The sequence below is a fragment of the Macaca fascicularis genome, chromosome 17 (assembly GCF_037993035.2).
Source record: "Macaca fascicularis isolate 582-1 chromosome 17, T2T-MFA8v1.1".
Classification (NCBI taxonomy): domain Eukaryota; kingdom Metazoa; phylum Chordata; class Mammalia; order Primates; family Cercopithecidae; genus Macaca; species Macaca fascicularis.
This window is the reverse complement of record NC_088391.1, coordinates 53,744,950-53,764,651: the sequence shown is the minus strand read 5'-3', so window position 1 is coordinate 53,764,651 and position 19,702 is coordinate 53,744,950. Positions and strand designations below refer to the sequence as shown.

General features: G+C 36.4%; 1 pseudogene; it reads left to right on the top strand.

Moving 5' to 3' along the window:
- The first annotated feature begins 6,344 nt into the window (after positions 1-6,344).
- LOC102127705 (large ribosomal subunit protein bL27m pseudogene) lies at positions 6,345-7,015 on the top strand (annotated as a pseudogene).
- The last annotated feature ends 12,687 nt before the right edge of the window (positions 7,016-19,702 follow it).

Here is a 19,702-nt window from a genome sequence, read left to right as displayed (position 1 = left end):
CCCAGGTTCACGCCATTCTCCTGCCTCAGCCTCCCGAGTAGCTGGAACTACAGGTGCTCCCACCATGTCCGGCTAATTTTTTGTATTTTTAGTAGAGACGGGGTTTCACCATTCACAGGATGGTCTTGATCTTCTGACCTCGTGATCCGCCCACCTCGGCCTCCCAAAGTGCTGGAATTACAGGCGTGAGCCACCGTGTCCAGCCTTCTTTTTGTATTTTTAGTAGAGATGGGGTTTCACCGTGTTAGCCAGGATGGTCTTGATCTCCTGACCTCATGATCCACCCGCCTCGGCCACCCAAAGTGCTGGGATTACAGGTGTGAGCCACCGCGCCCGGCTCTTATTTCACTCTTATTTCCATACACAGCACATCAGTTACACCAGTCCTTCTTTCCTAAAATAGATATGGAAATTGAAAAAAGTGTGTGTGTGTGTGTGTGTGTGTGTGTGTATGTGTGTGTATGTGTGTCTATTTTCTAACTCTGAGAGGTCTTACAAAAAATAACATGCTGAGCCTGGTGAGGTGGCCCCTGCCTGTACTGCCAGCTATGTGGGAGGCAGAGGTGGAAGATCACTTGAGCCCAGGACTTTGGGATTAGGCTGGCAACATAGACTCCCACTCCAACTACAAAAGTAAATAAATAAAAACATCCTGGCAGTGAAAACATCTAGCATCTATACACTGGTTTCTAAATACCATTCTCCAACAAAATGAAAAAAGCTTCTTGGAAAAATTCTTAACTCTAGGACTGCAGCCAGGAGAGTGTAAGGTGAGCCTGTAATATCTTGTAGTGCCAGAAAGTAATGAATGGCTCACAAAAAAAAAAAAAGTAAAAGATAGGAGTGCATCAAAAGATCACAAGAGTCACTACGAAAGAACTCCCAATGACCAAGTCAAAGTTATTTTGAGCAATAAAGTAAGCAGTGTTGCTAATGGAGTAAAACACATAAAATATAAAATAAATATCCATGACTACATAAAGCTATAAATAATCAGAAAAATGAATAAATGCAAACAAATGAGTTATTCTTTAGAGTAGAATTCAAAACAATGAATATAAAAGGAATGGTAGACATAGAAAATCACTACTTGATAAATACCACATTAAGAATTATTGCAGCCAAGAATAATTAAGGAATGTTAAATCGGGTGGGCAAAAATATTACAATAAACAGGATATTTTCATAGTGACAAAAATTCAATAAGACAGTGATAAATTACAAATGAAAAAATACAAGTTTACAGTAGAGAATTCTGACAGATACCATCTCAACAAAATGTTCTAAGTTAGTATTTCTAGGAAGGAGACATGTCAACATTATTTACTTACTGATATAATATCCTGGGAAGAGCAAAACATCGCTTCTCTTATTCCTGCCAAAATTGCACAAAGTCAGTCTAATTTGAGGAAACATCACACAGATTCATACCAAGGGATATCCTACAAAATAATCAACAACTACTTTTCAAGAGTTTCAAGGTCATATAAGACAAGTAAAAGTGAAGGACTGTTCAAAATTGAAGGAGGCTAAGGAGTCATGAAAACTAACTGTAATGGACAATCCTGGACAGATCCTGGGACAGAAAAAGGACAGTATTGGGACAACTGTTAAAATTTGAATGAGGTCTGTGAATTACTTAATATTGTATGAATGTTAATTTTCTAGTTTTGATAAGTATGCTATGATTATATAAGATGCTAACATTGGGGAAACTTGCATGAAAGAAATATAGGTTCTTGAAATATATTTTTTGTAACCTTCTTCAAAAGATCATCTTACTTGTTTGCATAAAAGGCATCTCTGATAACTTCCCACCTAACTCATAGCAAATTCCAAGATTATTAACATGACTTACAAGATGCTACATGATCTAGGCCTAGATATTTCTCTGACATCACTTTTTTTCATATTTCATTGACACATTGTCCTTATTTGTCCTGCACAATTCTAAGTATGCCTTGCCTAAAGGTTTTGAAACAGCTGTTATCTCTGTCTGGAAATCATTTCCCCAAGTACCCAAATGGATCACTTTTTTCCTGAATTCCTTCAGGTTTCTATACCCTATAAATAAAATAACAGTCCTTGCACCTCATTATCACGTACTATCCATTTGACCAGCTTTATTTTGCTTCATAGGACATACTATGACTTGATATATTGTGTTACTAGTTTTATTTTTAATTTTTGAGTCTTTCCTCACGCATCAAGCAACATCAAAGAGACCAACTTCATTTTAATTAAATAAGACGTTCTTGGAAAGAGGATGTGAGCATGTGATTACATTCCTAATTTCATATTCTGTCTTAGTGGAGCCACAGAATTACCAGTAGCAAAGGAAATTTTACAGTAAGTGTTGTGTTTCTTCTGAGTTAACAATCATGTGTACTCTCCCAAGAGGCATTTTTCCTACCTATCATTTAATGAAGAGGACTCGGAGGCCTCGCTGATTCACAATATGAAGGAATTATGTATTTTAAAATAGGAGGAAAGACACTTGATGAGGATAATTTCTGGTAGATGGTGACCTAAGAACAAAATAAAGGTGAATTATAAGTTGCCGAGATTTCAGAGTTTGTATTTTACTACACATAGAATTACCTAAAATAATAATGAAACGTGTTTTTTTAAGTAGAGGTTAGCTAGGTCATTGGCTTAGTAGGCAGCATAGAAAATAAAATAAACTCATTTTAAGACAGCCACGTGGGAGGGGGTCCCTAGAGAAACTACAACCAGCCTGCCCACTGGGGTGCAGCCTCCTGAAGCTCAAGCCCTTTGCAGCTCCTCCTCTTCCTGTGTGGAGCCTGGGATTCAAACTACCGAGCGGGAAGCACCCTAGTAGAGGTACTGTGGCATGCGAGAGTGCTTGTTTCCCCCATTTTTCCCTTTTCCACCCAATAAAACCCTATTTCACTCACCCTTTAAATCGTCTGCGAGCCTGAATTTTGGCCAGGAAACAACGAACCCCGTTTTTAGCTGAACTAAGGAAGAGTCCTGCAACAATTTCTGACACAATATTCAAGGCTTAGTATGTACTCTCTGAAGCTATACCTCTAAGGAAATATGTTGGAAAGTGGAATGCTAGTTATCTCTTGTTTTTTCCTAGTAAAAAATAAACCTTTGGCCGGGCGCGGTGGCTCAAGCCTGTAATCCCAGCACTTTGGGAGGCCGAGACGGGTGGATCACGAGGTCAGGAGATCCAGACCATCCTGGCTAACATGGTGAAACACCGTCTCTACTAAAAACAAAACAAAACAAAACAAAACAAACAAACAAAAAACTAGCCAGGCGAGGTGGCGGGCGCCTGTAGTCCCAGCTACTCGGAAGGCTGAGGCAGGAGAATGGCGTAAACCCGGGAGGCGGAGCTTGCAGTGAGCTGAGATCCCACCACTGCACTCCAACCCGGGCGACAGAGCGAGACTCCGTCTCAAAAAAAAAAATAAATAAATAAAATAAAATAAAATAAATAAAATAAAAATCCTTTGACTTTTGAGCATGAATAAAACAGCTCTCTAATATTAAACTCGCAAAGACTAAAAGCTGACTGCAAAGGATTACATCACCTTTTAAAGGCACACGTTCCTACTTTGACTTCAGATGTTGCCAAGGAGGATAAAGCACAAAGGAGAATTGTCTCTTATCTGCATAGCAAAACAAAGAATATCGAGGTAAAGGGGATGAGGGAGTTTCTACCAAAAATAAAAAATAGTGTCTAGCCTAAATAGGAGAGCTATCATCTTCGCAATGCCACGCAACTAAGACTGCATCGTTGTTATGAAGTACTAAGTGTTGCATGGCGCCAGTTCTTTCTTCAAGTGTCATGTTGCTCCTGCTTGCGTTAGTTTTAACCACGGTTAATTTTCCCGGCTCTACTCCTGTAGATTCAGAGTTGGAGGAGCAGACATTTCTGTGTTTTAGCTTACAGTGTGCTACCTTGTGAGAACCACATCCAGATCTTGTGGAGATGACTCTTCATGACCTGGACTTTAAATTGGATACGGTTATTAGAGAAGATTTGAGTTGTCATCTTTGGGGAGAGGACACAATGTTCTGTGAGAGGAAAAGTGAAGAAGTATTTCTTCCTTGCCTTGGGGGACGGTTGTAGTAACAGTTAGCTGATGATATGAGTCTGTATTTCTCCCTACAGGGTATAATTTTGCGTGCAAGCAGTTGTGAAGTTAGAAGTGACATTTCCCGGTAGTCCTAAGTGGTGCTCTGAAACTTATTCTCATTGATGGATGTAAGAAAAAGTGATTTTTCCCTTTCAACCTGAAGCAGGTAAGAGACTGCTGTGGTTTTTCATGTTCTCTTTCTTCATCGGCTATCTAGGTGTTAAGTTCATTGTATAGTGACATAAACAAGAAATAAACTTTTATTTTGTTTAACCCATTTTGGATTTATCCATTACAGGAACTAGCATTACTTGAACTTAGTATCATATTAGAATGTTAGCTTCATGAAAACTGTTTTGTTATTGTTCACTGCTTTATCCAGTCATGTGGAACTGTGATGGGTTCTAAAAAAATAAATGTAATAATGAATGAATCAAGGAAGAAAAGGTAGAAGACGACTAAAATATATTTATTACCAACTTATTATTTTCCTATGTGAGAATATTCAAAATAAGGCTAACAACAAACCATTCAATATCAGCATAACTAAGTAGTCTAAGCCATTATAATAATCTGTATTATAAGAACATATAAATTATAAAATAAATTACAGTTCTTAAAACTGCACATATTTAGTTGTATGTTTATGTGCATGCACATTGTTTTGTTATTTTTTTTGTCTTTAGTTTGTCTAAGGCAGATAAAAAAACTTTATTGAAAACCTCATAAATGTGTGCATTGTTGTTTGGGAATGCAACTTTCTCAAACAAAAACATCACATTCAGGGTTTTTTAGCAAATTTAGGATAGACTTGGAATTTAACTTTTAACAAATGTGAAATCTCAGCACATTCATTGCTTAGTACACAGCAGGTATTATATAAAATTTGTAGAATTTTTTTTCCTATAATATTAAGTAATGAGAAGGAGAGCTCTCTATTTATATTCTTTATAAAAATAAGAAAATCATATTCAGGCATTACTTACCAAGTTTCATGTACAGTTTATCCATCATTTCATGTATAGAATGTAGGGACACAAATTGTGAATAGCTTGCAGAAAATCATGTAGCTAGTCTGTAGTACAGTGATCTTGAAACTTAAGTGTAGTTTTCTCCATTATCTTACTAAGCCTCAAGAGTCATTATGTTCCCATAAGTAAATGTCTGATAATGCTGTCTCACTCCTAACCCTAACACAAAGGACTGTGAGCAGAATTTTCCATAGTTTCCTTAACTAAGATGAATGTGTTAAAGCTTGTTATAGTATAGGCTTTGTACATGACTATTCATGCAACAAAAGAATTGAGTTTATTTAAAAAAAAAAGAATTCTTCCAAGGCTCTTGTAGTAAACATTATATTCTTTCAACATGATTTGAAAATGATAATACATTTTTGTTAGAAACCTGAAAAATAGTGTGTATGCCTTTGACAACAGAAATTACACAATGTTAGCCTCAAATCTAATCTAATCTTAAAGCTAACATTAAATCTTAGCTTTAACATTACTAGATAAACCTTAAAATAATCTTAATAACAAGAGAAAAAAAAGGAATTAATTGTATACCTAAACCCCAAAATATACTATTACAAGACAGTTTTCCAGGTGGCCTTAGACTGGTGCAGTTCCCTCCTTTTCTTGCGTTTTTTTTTTTTTTTTTTTTTTTTTTCTGCAGGAATAACTATAGAGTACCCTAGGAATGCAATATCTTGAGATAAGGAAGAACTATCAGAAATAGTGCAGGACTGTTCTTGACCCTCTTAGGGAATGTAATATCTTGAGTTAGGAGGAAAAAGTTCAGGAAAGCCTGTGCTTTGTTCCTCTTTCCCCTGGAAGCAGAATGCCCATCAAAGCTTTGCCCAGCATGTGACATGACTTCCGTCACATGATGTATATAACTTGGTGTGGACTGCCTTTCAGGGTTCTTAAGCTGTGGTGCAAAGTGGAGCATGTGCAGTCAAGATTTCCTCTCTCCTGAGAGGCTTTCTTGAGTCTTGGGGGACCAGTTCTCACTGGATTCTAGGGTGTTTTTCCCCTTCCCCTTGCTGTCTATCCATGAATAATAAATCCACTTCATGTAATTTGTGTATGAGTATTTTCTGTTTCACTAAACTCACACAAGTTGGTGACCAGTGCATGATAGACCTGCTAAAAACTTTGAACATTTTTTTCTAAAAATTTAAAAGATACTTTTGACTATTTGAAATCGGTTAAAAGTAAAAAGATAGGTGAACACAAACATGGCGTCTGTGGTGCTGGCGCTGAGGACTCAGACAGCCGTTACATCCTTGCTGAGCTCCACTCCTGCTACAGCTCTTGCTGTCAGATATGCATCCAAGAGGACAGGTGGTAGCTCCAAAAGCCTTGGTGGAAAGTCATCAGGCAGATGCCTAGGCATTAATAAAATGGAAGGTCACTATGTTCATGCTGGGAACATCATTGGAACACAGAACCATTTCCGCTGGCACCCAGGTGCCCATGTGGGTCTTGGGAAGAATAAATGTCTGTATGCCCTGGAAGAGGGGATAGTCCACTACACTAAGGAGGTCTACGTGCCTCATCTCAGAAACACGGAGGCTGTGGATCTGATCACCAGGCTGCCCAAGGGTGCTGTGCTCTTCAAGAATTTTGTCCACGTGGTTCTTGCCAAGCTGGAGGGCACCTTCAAACTGGTAGCTATGCTTTGATGTCCTGTTTGAGGCCATCAGACAGAGACTGGAGCCCAGGTGACAGGAGATGGTGATACCAGAAGTCAAGGGTTGGGGCGACGACATGGCCTCCCAAGGAAGAGGTCTGCTTGATGATGACTCTGCAGGAGACTCTGAAGTGACTGCTGGGAAACCCTTTGGGAGACCTGACCTGGGGCCAAAAATAAAATGAGCCAGAGTCATGGAAAAAAAAAAAGAGTAAAAAGACATTGTTTTCTTTATTTCTTTATTGCATAAACCCAAAGATATTATAATGCAGCTTGGAAAAATGTACTTAGCATTTAAAGCACTTTTTTTGGATATAATCCAAAGAAAATCAGTAATTTTTCCTCCAAAGGAAAACATTAATCACACAATCATGGAACATTATATTATGTACTTACCAACTAAAGAAAGCCAGGGACCAGTTGAATTCACAGCCTCTCTCTCTCTCTCTCTCTCTCTCTATATATATATATATATATATATTTTTTTTTTTTTTTTTTGAACTGGACTCTCACTCTGTTGCCCAGGCTGGAATGCAGGGGCACAATCTTGGCTCACTGCAACCTCCACCTCCTGGATTCAAGTGATTCTCCTGCCTCAGCCTCCTAAGGAGCTGGGATTACAGGTGTGCACCACTGTGCCCAGCCCAAATTCTAACAGATGTACAAAAAAGAGCTGGTACCAATTCTACTGAAACTATTCCAAAAATCCAGGAGGAAGTACTCTTACTTAACTCATTCTGTGAAGCCAGCATCACCCTAATACCAAAACATGGTAAAGACACAAAGAAAAATGTAAACTACTGGCTAACATCCCTGATGAACACAGATGCAAAAAAATTGTCAGCAAAATACTATCGAACTGAATACAACAGCAAATCAAATGTTAATAAAGTAGGCTTCATTCTTAGGATGCAAGGTTGGTTCAACAATGCAAATTAAGAAATGTAATTCACCACATAAAAAGAATTAAAACAAAAACACATTGATCATCTCAATAGATATAGAAAAATTTTTGAGTAAAATCCAATATTCTTTCCTGATAAAAACCCTCAAAAAAAAAAAAAAAAAAAGCATCAAAGTAACATCCCTTAAAATAATGAGAGCCATCTATAACAAACTCACAGCCAACCCGCTACTGAATGGGCAAAAACCATAAACATTCCCCTTGTGAACTGGAACAAAACAAGAATGTCCATTTTCACCATTCCTGTTCAACACAGTATCGCAAGTGCTAGCCATAGCAATCAGCCATAAAAGGTATCCAAATAAGAAAATAAGTCAAGGCCGGGCGCGGTGGCTCAAGCCTGTAATCCCAGCACTTTGGGAGGCCGAGACGGGCGGATCACGAGGTCGGGAGATCGAGACCATCCTGGTTAACACGGTGAAACCCCGTCTCTACTAAAAAATACAAAAAAAAAACTAGCCGGGCGAGGTGGCGGGCGCCTGTAGTCCCAGCTACTCGGGAGGCTGAGGCAGGAGAATGGCGTAAACCCGGGAGGCGGAGCTTGCAGTGAGCTGAGATCCGGCCACTGCACTCCAGCCTGGGCGACAGAGCGAGACTCCGTCTCAAAAAAAAAAAAAAAAAAAAAAAGAAAATAAGTCAAAATATTTTTCTTCCTGGATGAAATGATTCTATACCTAGAATAGGTATGGAAACCCTAAAGACTCTGCCAAAAGGCTCCTGGAGCTGATAAATAACTTCAGTAAAATTTCAAGGTACAATATCCATGTACAAAAATCAATAGCGTTTTTATATACCAATAACATTCAAGCTGAGAGCCCTATCAATAACTTATTCCCATTTAAAATAGCCATTAAAAAAATAAAATATTGAGAAATAGATCTAACAAGGAGATAAAAGATCTCTACAAGAAACATTAGAAAACACTGAAAGAAATCAGATGATGTCAATAATTGGGAAAACAATCTAGTGGTTATGAATTCAAAGAATCAAGCTCATTAAAATGGCCCAACTGTCAAAGGCAATTTACAGATTCAACATTGTTTCTGTGAAACTACTGACCTCATTTTTCACAGAACTAGGAATAAAAATATATATGTAATATATAAATATATTATATATAATATTATATAATATATTATATATAATTATTATATAATGTATATTATATATAGTATATTATATATATATATCCTAGAGTTCATATGGAACCACAAAAGAGCTTGAATAGCCAAAGCAATCCTAAGCAAAAAGAACAAAGCTGAGGCATCACACTACCCAACATCAAACTAAACTATAAAGCTACACTAACCAAAACAGCATGGTACTGGTACAGATACAGACTTATAGAGCAATAGAACAGAATAGAGAACTCAAATAAAATCACACACCTACAGCCATACGGTTTTTAGCAAAGTCAACAAATAAGCAATGGGGAAATGATTTTCTATTCCATAAATGGTGCTGGGACAGCTGGATATCCATATGCAGAAAAAAATGAAATAAGGCCCTTACTTTTCACCAGATTCAAAATTAACTCAAGATGAATTAAAGAGTTAAATTGAAGGTCTCAAACTATAATAATCTGATATGGTTTGGTTCTGTGTCCCCACCCAGATCTCATCTTGAATTGGACTCCAATAATTTCCATGTGTTGTGGGAGGGACCCAGTGGGAGAGAATTTGAATCATGGGGGTGGTTTCCCCCATGAGGAACCCACTACCATGGTTGTCATGGTAGTGAATAAGTCACAGAAGATCTGATGATTTTATCAGGGTTTCTGCTTTTGAATCTTCCTCATTTTCTCTTGCCACTGCCATGTAAGAGGTACTTTTTACCTCCCACTATGATTCTGAAGCCTCTCCCGACATGTGGAACTGTAAGTCCAATTAAACCTCTTTTCTTCCCAGTCTTGGGTATGTCTTCATCCGTAGTGTGAAAGCAGACTAATACAGTAAATTAGTACCAGTATAGTGGGGCGTTGCTGAAAGGGTACCCAAAAATGTGGAAGTGACTTTGGAAGTGGATAACAGGCAGAGATTGGAACAGTTTCTTGTGCTCAGAAGAAGACAGGAAAATGTGGGAAAGTTTGAAACTTTGTAGAGACTTGTTGAATGGCTTTGACCAAAAGTCTGATAGAAATATGGACAATAAGGTTCAGGCTGAGTTGGTCTCAGATGGAGATGAGGAACTTGCTGGGAACTGTAGCAAAGGTGACTCTTGTTATGTTTTAGCAAAGAGACTGGAGGCATTTTACCCCTGCCCTAGAGAGTTGTGGAACTTTGAACTTGAGAGAGATGATTTAGGGTATCTGGCAGAAGAAATTTCTAACCAGCAAAATAGTCAAGAGGTGATTTTGGGTCTGCTAAAGGCATTTACTTTTATAAGGGAAGCACAGCATAAAAGTTTGGCAAATTTGTAGCATGACAGTGTGATAGAAAAGAAAAGTCCATTTTCTGAGGAGAAATTCAAGCCTGCTGCAGAAATTTGCACAAGTAAGGAGGAACCTAAAGTTAATCCCCAAGACCCTGGGGAAAATGTCTCCAGGGCATGTCAAAGGTCTTCATAGCAGCCCATCCCATCACAGGTCTGGAGGCTTAAGAGAAAACGGTTTCCTGTGCTGGGCCCAGGGTCTCCACTCTGTGTGTAGCCTAGGGACTTTGTGCCCTGTGTTGCACCTGCTCCAGCTGTGGCTGAAAGGGGCCAATACAGATCTCTGGCCATGGCTTCAGCGGGTGCAAGCCCCAAGCCTTGGGAGTTACCATGTGGTGTTGAGCCTGCAAGTGCACAGAAGTCAAGAATTGGGGTTTGGAAACCTTCATCTAGATTTCAGAAGTTGTATAGAAATGCCTGGATGCCCAGGCAGAAGTTTACTTCAGGGGTGGGGCGCTCATGGAGAACCTCTGCTAGGGCTGTGTGGAAGGGAAACGTGGGGTCAGAGCCCCCCAGAGAGTCCCTATTGGGGCACCACCTAGTGGATCTGCGATAAGAGGGCCACCGTCCTCCAGTCCCCAGAATGGTAAATCCACCAACAGCTTGCACCATGGCACTGGAAAAGCTGCAGACACTCAATTCCAGCCTGTGAAAGCATCTGGGAGGGAGACTGTACCCTGCAAAGGCACAGGGCAGAGCTGCCCCAGACCATGGGATCAGCGTGACCCGGATGTGATACCTAGAGTCAAAGTAGATCATTAAATCCTCTGGATTTCAGGCCTGCATGGGCCCTACAGATTTCTCCCATTTAGAGCAGCTGTATTTACCCAATACCTGTCTGCCCATTGTATCTAGGAAATAACGAGTTTGCTTTTGATTTTACAGGCTCGTAAGGAGAAGGGACTTGCCTTGTCTCAGATAAGACTTTGGACTGTGGACTTTTGGGTTAACACTGAATTATGTTAAGGCTTTGGGGGACTGTTAGGACAGCATGATTGATTTTGATCTGTGAAGACATGAGATTTGGAGGAGACAGAGGCAGAATGACATGGTTTGGCTGTGTGTCCCCACTCAAATCTCATCTTGAATTGTAACCGTAATTCCCATGTGTTGTGGAAGGGACCCAGTGGGAGATAATTTGAATAATGGGGGCAGTTTTCCCCATACCATTATCGTGGTAGTTAATAAGTCCCAAAAGATCTGATGGTTTCATCAGGGGCTTCCACTTTTGCATCTTCCTCATTTTCTCTCTCCGCTACCATGTAAGAAGTACCCTTAGCCTCCTGCATTGATTCTGAGGCTTCCCCCACCATGTGGAACTGTAAGTTCAGTTAAATCTCTTTTTCTTCCCAATCTCAGGTATGAAAGCATGAAAATGAACTAATACAGAGTCCAAGAAAAAAAACTAGGAAACATCATTCTGGACATCAGCTTTGGGAAAGGATTTATGACTAATTCCGCAAGAGCAATTGCAGGAACAACAAAAACTGGCAGCTTGATTCATTAAATTTTGTATCCAAAAAGTCTACAATCTCATCAATATGATGAATAAACATAGTTTAATTATTAAAATATTACTAACAATTTTGTAATGAATGATAGAATCATAGCAAGTCACCTCATCTTAATCTTGCTCCCAAAACCAAAACTTTCTAATTTTTTACTGTTCTTTAGTAGACTTCACCTCCATATTTCTAAGTAAAATACTCCTATTGATTTATTTTTAATTTAGCCGTTTTAGATTTTATTTATTGGTGCCATGTTGTAAGAAATAAGGATTATCTTTATTTCAACTTTGCCATGTATTTCTCCTCCAATTCCTTGAGTGATTAGATTCTAATTTTAATTGAATCATTAGTATGTGTTTATATTAATATGACTGTATAAATACTGTACAGCAGAGGGCTAAATGATAAATTTCCTATATTTATCATGAGATTGGCAATTTCCTCATTGTCATTTTGATACCGTTTTGTAACATTCTTAATTATTCTTTATTCTCTTTCTTTAATATTTATTGCTTTTCACCAGATTCTTTCATATCCATTATTCTGAGATTTCTCTTACATGCTTGTCCCATTTCCCGAATCCTATGTCTTCCTTCATTTTTGCTTCCTATTTATTTGGTGAAGAGTGTTCCTCATTCCTTTCTAAGAAAAGAAAATCATAAATCTGAATCTTTAATTATCTAAAAATTTATCTAATTAATAAGTTGGCTAAGTTAAAAATTCACATTATCTCAGAATTTTGAGGCCACTGCACATAGGCCTTTTTTTTTTTTTTTTTTTTTTTTGAGATGGAGTCTCGCTCTGTCGCCCAGGCTGGAGTGCAGTGGCCTGATCTAGGCTCACTGCAAGCTCCGCCTCCCGGGTTTACGCCATTCTCCTGCCTCAGCCTCCCGAGTAGCTGGGACTACAGACGCTCGCCACCTGGCCCGGCTATTTTTTTGTATTTTTTTTTTTTACTAGAGACGGGGTTTCACCCGGTTAGCCAGGATGGTCTCGATCTCCTGACCTCGTGATCCGCCCGTCTCGGCCTCCCAAAGTGCTGGGATTACAGGCTTGAGCCACCGCGCCCGGCCTTTTTTTTTTTTTTTTTGGATTTCAAATGCTGCTTTTTACGATCCACATATTATTTCATTTCTCATTTTAACCTAGGGACCTTTTATTCTGTCTTCCTGGAAGATGTTAGCATTTCTAGTATTCTAAAATATTGTAATAGTACCATTCAGTGGTTCTTCCCCCTTTTCTTATACAAACAGCATTAAATAAGCCCTTTAAATTTAGATATTACTTTATATGAATCCTTTAAAATGTTCTTAAATTACTTCATTACTATTTGTTTCCCTCTGGATTATCTGTGATTCCTGAATCTCCCAAATTAATCTGATATTCGATCTCCTGGATTGGTTAAATACTTACACTTTTCTTTTTCCTTCAAGAGCTCTTGAACGCTAGATTATTCTTGAACGTTATTTCTTTTTATTGCCTAGTTTCTTTATTTTAAAGCTACACACAAAGAATTACTGAACTTCTTAGTTCCATCTTCAAAATTTCTCAGCAAGTTTAAAATGTATGTGTGTGTGTGTGTATGCATGTGTAAAATCTCTGTACCACCTGAATATACGAAGCAATTCCCTCTGCTATATATTCTTCTTCATTAATTCTTTTCTCTGCTGCATGGAGTCTCTTTAATTCTCCACTAGTTTTTCTTTTTAATAAAAATATTTTTATTTCTAAAAGTTACTTTTGACTACCTTTCTTAAATTTGTGTTGTTTTTCACTGTCATAAAAAAAAAACTCATTTATCTGATTAACAGAATCTTATTAATCTGAATAGTCTCATTCGGATAGTTTTTTTTTTTTAAGATTCATTTTTAATGAATGCTAGTGATGAATTCCCTCTGTGTGCACATTGTATTTATACAGAGAACTATCTCTTCAGAGTAGTTTTACCATTTTCTTCTGCCAGAGCCAGTAGACTTATCAGCAGCTCTGGGAAAATTCCTTGAAATTATCTCTTAAGACTTATAGCAGTTTATTTGACAATCATATGTAGTTAGTTTCTCAGGAGAGTGTTTCCATTCTCTAACTAATAGACTTTTTTTTTTTACATTTTATATTGTTTTTGTTTGCCTTTATTTCTTATGACATAAATATATATTTGTTCATTGGTTTGTTTTTAGTTACTTTCTGCGCGCACAATGGCTTTGTTTTCTCCAAGTTTATTTTGTTATGGAATGGTCTTTTTTTTTTTTTTTTTTTGACACTTTCTTGTGAGATAATTCCTTAAAATACTGTGATATTTAGCTCCCACTTAATTCACTTTATATGGAAAAGTAAGACATGAAAACTTTGATTGAAAGTTTGCTTTCAGAGGAAGGCTTTTAGTAGATGGTGAGAGTGACCACCAGACACACTTAATGTATTTTTCCCCTGTGATTCCAGCTGTCTTTGGAGGCAAATCTCTTGGCTGCTGCCATTCTTAGTATAAAAAATAGTATAGTGAGTGATTAGGTTCACTGTTCATCATGTAGAATTTTGCTTGTTATCAGAAAGTTTCCGTAGCCACAAATCAGATTTTTGCATTAAAGTATTAAGCCTCTTTGTGGCAAATCCTGTTTTATCGTCCAATTTTTCCATGTATACTGACGCCTTAAACTTCATTTTTACTTTAATGGTGCTTTGAAAGGGAAAGAAATTAAACACATATGGCCAAATTATCATTATTAATTATAAGTCATATTTAGACATAATTAGAAATTATATTCCTTTTCAATCTTTGCAGTAGGACACAAGCCAAAACTAGGAAGAGCTAAGGGACAACTTTCTGTACATATGGCTATAAATTACCACAGCTGTGGAATTAATCATAGATTTTCTCTATTCAAAGAAAGCTGTGCTGAAACAGATACTATGTCTTTAATCCAAAAATATGTATTATTTTCCTTCCATATTTACATGTTCCTATTTTACCCCCTGATCTACTTCAGGTAAATTTAGGTACTACGATTGAGTTATTTAAGGAATATTTCTGTAATTATATTTCTGTAATATGATGTAAAGCCACATCATATAGGACATAACCCGTTTTTGAAGATTAATATCACTTTGGAAATAATTTATCTTTTTATCTCTCATCACTGCCAGACTACCATTTAAAGAAGGAATCAGGCCGGGCGCGGTGGCTCAAGCCTGTAATCCCAGCACTTTGGGAGGCCGAGACGGGCGGATCACGAGGTCAGGAGATCGAGACCATCCTGGCTAACACGGTGAAACCCCGTCTCTACTAAAAAATACAAAAAACTAGCCGGGCGAGGTGGCGGGCGCCTGTAGTCCCAGCTACTCGGGAGTCTGAGGCAGGAGAATGGCCTAAACCCGGGAGGCGGAGCTTGCAGTGAGCTGAGATCCGGCCACTGCACCCCAGCCTGGGTGACAGAGCGAAATTCTGTCTCAAAAAAAAAAATAAAAAATAAAAATAAAAATAAAAATAAAGAAGGAATCAAATTTTTTGAAGATTATGCTCATTTAACTCCTATATAATACCTGCTGTAAACATTATGATAGAATCACCTAGTTCTCAGAAGCCCGTCTGGCAGACTTTCACAGAGACTCTTCCCTATAGTGAAAGTATATTCACCTTCTTCAAGTACCCACAGTTTTAGACATTATCATACTATTGGCAACTGGTAAAAGAATCAACACAGGTCACCCAAGTGAATCTGCTAGATTTCTTCTGATCATTCAAATATTGCTACAAAGCTCTAACAGCAAATATTATCTTTGAGAAAAAGTCATTAAAAAGTGGGATCAGATCTGGCATTCCATTTATTACATCAGTACTACTTTCTTCAATTTCTATACTTTATAAATAAATATCTGAACTCTTTTAAGGATACAAATATTAAACATCAGTAATTCAATTCTATAATCATTTCTGTTTTTGAATTCTATTGTTTACTAGTTTGGGCCCACTTTTCAGTTTATTTATAATTTATAAATTATTTGTAAGCTTTCAAATTAATTTAAAAAAATAAAATTTCAAAAATAGTTGTCCTAAATTATGTTAATACAGCTTAATGTTTATTAATCTTATAAACACTACTTAGTTGTCATAGAATAACAGCTGTATGACAAGCTCACCTGTATACAGCCAGTTAATCATCAGAATCCATAATCAAAAACAACCTTTCAAAAAATATAATGTACATTTGGTAAAGCAGTAAAAAAAGAAAAAAACAAATACATGCCAAAATTAAATGGTGTTTTAGCTTTTTGTGTGTGATTTCTGTTGTTATTTTTATTGTTTTCGGGAGAGAGGGTCTCACTCCATTGCCCAGGCTGGAGTGCCGTGGTGTGATTACAGCTCACTGCAGCCTCAGCCTCCTGGGCTCAAGTGGTCCTCTCGCTTCAGCTTCCCAATCAGCTGAGTCTATAGGCACACGACCCCTTCCCAGCTAATTTTTGTATTTTTGATAGATATGGGGTTTCACCATGTTGCCCAGCCTGTATTTTTTTTAATTAATGGAATTCTCCTGAAGGGCTATATGCATACAGAATGGTAACTGAAGTATTTGCTACTGAAGCAAATAACATATAAAGAATATTAATGTAATTCAATTGCATCACAAAGAAAAAAATGAAACAAGCCATTAAACTACCAAATAGAACTCAGTAAGAAAACATTTGTTTTCAAAAGGGGGACTATGTCTAATTCAAATTAATATTTTCTTATCTTTGTTTACAAAACAGGATAAAAAAGGAATAATAAAATTCACTGACCAACAAATATTGAAGAAAACTCTTGACAACATTGGATTTACCATTAGCTGGGGTACCAGGAGTTTTTTGAACAAACAAAATCCTTGTATTATACTCTTTACACATTTACTGAAATTGAAATTGAAAGAAACTTTTTTTGTATAGCAAATAAATACAAAATATTAAATTGTTATAGCATTGGCAGTCTTAAAGATGCAATGTCAAATTATAGAAAAATATATATTTGCCCTTGGGATTAGCATTTGTAAAGTATAAATTCTATATGTAGAATAATGTTTACCAACTGTGACAGACCATTCCTTTCTTGGAAGCACATTCTTTTAGATGGAGAACTTGGTTTCAGAGCTTCTGATGAACTCCTTGCTATGTAGTTGACCCTTCTGAAGATCTATCACTATGCTTCTATGAGCTGTGTAGTAACAGTAATGGCAACTAGAGATTTGGTTTTATGACAAAGGACTACATAATGTGAAAGTTGTCAAGCTGCAGAAGGCAGAGGCTGTAAAAAATAGGCTGAGATTAAAAGCTCTATGTATTCTCTTGGTAGAAAACTGCTGTATAATAAAGCAACTAGACTAAGATAAAAATATGAATTTTCATAAAAATATCATTATCATGACAAACATATCATCTTCCTTGTCATCATACCATTTTGAGGACAAGCTTGAAGAATCTATGACTCTGTAACCGAACTTTCACTGCATGGAAGAGTGATATTATGAAACCTGACGACTGACTCATATTCAATTCAATTTGATTCAGTTCAGCAAATATTCACTGAGTGCCAGTGCAAGGCATTGGATCAGTCACTTTCAGAAGCACTCTGATGAAGAAGGTGTGCAATGATAAATAAGGAGATGTCATTTCCTCCAATAGAGAAGATGACTGACATACATTTATGTATACAGCAATATGGAATGTTATGTATGTTGTAAAGGAAACAAAGGGTTTGGAGAATGTTAAATCATGCATGCAAGATATGTATCAATATAAAGTGAAAGAATTCGTAGGTATATTATTTACCTACCTAAGCACAATCTAGGAATTGGAATATTGGCTGTGGTAGTACTTGAAGAGCTACGCCAACTTATGACCTTCTGAAAAGAGTAATAAATAAATAATTGAAAAATTATTAGCTGTGTTACACAATAAGGCTCTCACATTAATTAAAAGTTTCTCTGGTTTAGCAAAGCTAGTATGACTTAGGAAATTGTGGTGTTACCATGGGCATTTTTATAGGTTGTCATGGGAGGAATTTTAAGTGGTACTTCACCCTAACTTAAAGGGTAAAATAAAGTTTTAAGAATGATATAGAGGATAATATACAACCTAAAAAACACACAGGAGTTATCCAGAGAAATAACACAAGGGAAAGTACCAGGTGGAGGTTGTTTAAAAACCGGAAACAAGCAAAATCATAAAACTTCCTGAAAATGCTAATGCAACCCTGGATAGGGTAAAAGCATAAAGGTCTTAGTAAGGTTTGTTAAGTTTTAAGTGCGTGAACATTTTCTCAAGGTGGGAAAATTTTAAGTGAGAAAAAGATATAATCAAATTTTTCTTTAAAATGAAACATTTATATTAACCAGTATAATTATATAGTTCAAGCAATATTTAGCAATACATATTTAACAATACTATGAATAAAATATTTTTCACATTTATTGGTATTGGGATTTGAATATTGACTATCATAGTTATGGTCCTTAAATATTCAGATTGATAGAATGTAGTTGTGATCAAAACTCAGTAGAAAGTGTATCGGTTTTATATATAAGGCTTTCCTAATTTCTGTAAATACTGTAGCTGACTCTGTCCCGAAAATAAGAATTTGAACTTTGAGGAAAACCTACCAGATTTCTACTGGATAATCAGGTAGAATTCCTACTGAATAATCCTGAGGAATTCCTATTAAATAAAAATAGACGTTTAAAATATCTAAAATAGATAAACTTAGATATTTATTTTAAAGGTAAAATAAATATTTAGATTTTTAACTTTTGCCCAGAATGACAAAGGAATGAATAATGATTTATGTCTGCCTTTCCACCAAATACTGCTCAAATGATAAAAATGAGCTTTCTTGTCTTGCCTTCTCCTAAAGCAGAAAAAGACTGACTCAGTTTGGGATTTTCCCCTTGTTCCTCCCCAGTTGTTTTATTCTACCCCAATTTGCCTCTCTTGTCTTGTGAATATCTTCCACATTATTTTTTTAAAGGTTTATATTTGAAGGACAAATTTGCTCTCTATGATTTTAGTAAACTTGTTTAATCATCACAACACTTTTGAATATGTTATTATAAGGATAAGTTAGATCACTTTATTCTCAAATGGATTGAAATTTCCAAATATTATATATATTTAATTTTAAACTGATTATTTTATACATTTCCACCTATTTTTGTAATATATAACAAAGTCATAATGAGATCTTTGCCACAACTAAATGCTGTTCTTTCAATATAGATATATAGATTTCACTCTATTTAAATGCAAGCACATAAGCTCAAATCCTAGTTGCTCTATTCCGATTGTAAATTCTGCAAATTATTGTGATTCCAGACAACCCTCATGTATTTAATATCCTTGAACTGTACATTTAAAAATGAAACAAGATAGTAAATTTTATAATATGTGCATTTCACCACAATAAAAAAATAAAAAATACATATGTGTATACCATGAAGAAAAGACTCAATTATTTGCTTTAAGAATATATTATAGCTACATAAGCAAAAATAAGCGATTAAAAATTAAAACATTTATGTTCACATTCCTTCTATCTACACATCACCAAATAGTTTCTCTTCCACTGAAATGATTTTACACATTGTAAAGTCACATGCTATCAAAAGTGTAAATGTAGAATTAGGATTAGGTTTTATAAATTGTACACAATACTGTATGTAAATACTTATTTATAGCAATCAGGAGAGTAGTCAAAATATACAATGGTGCATTAAATGATGGTGAAAGTAGCACACTGTGTTCACCTCTCATATTTCCTAATTAAATGACTAAAAGTAAAGCAGCTCCAATAATTTCAAGGTTACGCTACCTGTTCCAAATTTGGAAATTACTATGGCAGATGCTAAACCAAAATTTTTGGCAGAAGCATAGAGATCTTTTACTTAGATTTCTAATAAACGAGAATCTCTTCAAAGATCATAACATATGATCAAACACCTGTAGTTACATAAAATAAATGATTATATTACCTA